The sequence below is a fragment of the Guillardia theta genome (assembly GCF_000315625.1).
Source record: "Guillardia theta CCMP2712 unplaced genomic scaffold GUITHscaffold_87, whole genome shotgun sequence".
Taxonomy (NCBI): domain Eukaryota; class Cryptophyceae; order Pyrenomonadales; family Geminigeraceae; genus Guillardia; species Guillardia theta.
Window position 1 is genome coordinate 293,246 of NW_005434587.1, and position 2,090 is coordinate 295,335.

Here is a 2,090-nt window from a genome sequence, read left to right on the forward strand (position 1 = left end):
AGTGGGGAGGAGGGGAGGAGGAGTAGAACGAGTGAATCAGTTTGCGGTCGAGAAGGTGGAGGATGCACTGGGAGCGATGACTGTGAATGTGCGGGTTGTTGTACGATAAGGAGATGCTCGAATCTGATCAGGTTCTGTTTCCTCTGTGCTGTCTCAACAAGATCTTGTTCTCACTGAATTGTTGCAGGAATCTCAACGTCTCCCATGACAAGTCTGAGATGCTACAAGTGAAGCCGACGAGTATGCTCTGTTGATCTTGAACGGACTTGAGGTGGCTGATCATTCCAGCAGGAAGCATGCTTCATGGTGAGAGCACTTAAGCTGCCATGATCGAGTCTTTGGTTCGTCCTCAACTTGTGGCCCCAGGTAGCAGTTTGGAAAAGAGGCTGCAGCAGCAGATCAACGCTCTGGTGGAGCAGATGCATCTGTGAGTCTGAGAGGGTGGAGGCGAGAGAGAGGATGAGTGGGAGGGAGGAGAGGTGGGAGGGAAGGGAGGAGAGGTGGGAGGCAAGGGAGGAGAGGTGGGAGGGAAGGGAGGAGAGGTGGGAGGCAAGGGAGGAGAGGTGGGAGGCAAGGGAGGAGAGGTGGGAAGGTAAGAGGGAGGAGAGGTTCGGATTCTCACGCTGGTGATTGTCAAGTGACAAGAAGAAGTTGAAGAGAGTTCACTCGATGAGTCGAGTACAGGCTGAGCAGCTGAAGCGCTTGAGCGATTTTGTGTCCTATCACTGGCAGAGGTTATCAAATTATCCTGCTCCCGCTCCCGCTCCCGCTCCTCCTGCTCCTCTTACACCTGCTCCTGCTCCTGCTCCTGCTCCTGCTCCTGCTCCTGCTCCTGCTCCCGCTCCCGCTCCCGCTCCCGCTCCTCCTGCTCCTGCTCCTGCTCCTGCTCCTGCTCCTGCTCCTGCTCCTGCTCCTTGATCCCCTGCTCCTTGATCCCCTGCTTTTCCTCCATCCTTGCTCCTCCTTCCCTAACTTGTCAAAATAGGGAAGAAAATTTCTCTCCCGAGAATTCTCAGCTTGAGCGTCATCCTCTTGAAGTCTCTCAGATCAACTCGCAAGTCTGTGGCGAGGAGAAGGAGAGGGAGGAGGAGGAGGAGAGGGGAAGCGGTGTTCCATGGAGCCGCTCTCCTTTGATGCCGGGGCATGCTGCTCCTGCTGTTTGGGATGTTCAAAGTCGACCAGCAAACTGCATCGCAGCAGCAAGAGAAGTTGAAGATCCGCCTTGGTTGAGGAAAGACAACGACATCATCCCGTTCCATCAAGGAGGAGGAGGGGAAAGAGTAGGTGAAGGCAGTGGAACAAGAGGAGCAGCAGGGGAAAGAGGAGGCAGACAAGGAGAAAGAGGAGGAGTAGGTGGTGGAGGAGAGCCAGGTAGAGGAGGAGAACGAGGAGGAGAAAGAAAAGGAGCAGGAGCAGGAGCAGGAGGAGGAGCAGGAGAGCGATTGCACTTTTCTGCGACATGGGAGGATGGAGCGAATAAGTTCGGTCAGCCCTTCTCGGACCTTCATGCTGCTCCTCCTGCGCGGACGGGCCGGCAGCCGCGCAGCTTCCGGATTCAAAAGTTCAGGCAAGTGACAGGGGAAGAGCCCAAGGGTAGGCCGAGAGGAGGAGGAGGAGGAGGAGGAGGAGGAGGGGAGCTGCGAGTGTGTGCCTTGGAGGAGGAAGGAAGAGAAAATTTCAAGACAGGCGAACGCTGAGGACGTTTTGAACTCACTCAAGTCTACCTGGTTGCAGTAGACACCTTGTGGTCAATAGGCCGGGGAGGAGAGGTGGTAATGGCGGCAGGCGGATCGGCAGGCAGAAATTGTCGACGAGCAGATCAAGGGAGGAGGAGGGGAGAACGAGAAGGGACCGTAGAAGGAAAAGGGAAGGAGCAGGAGCAGGAGCAGGAGCAGGAGGAGCTTACAAGACATTCTCTTTTATAGAATCTTTTCAGATCTCATCGTATGGTGTGTTGGCCATCCAGTTGTCAGATGTCAACTCGGGCGTATTTACAATCACATACTTCATTGCCCGCATCCTCGGCCACAGAACAACTTCTGTAGCAACAAGTCAGGACTCCTCCTCCTCCTCCTCTCATCCTCCTCCGC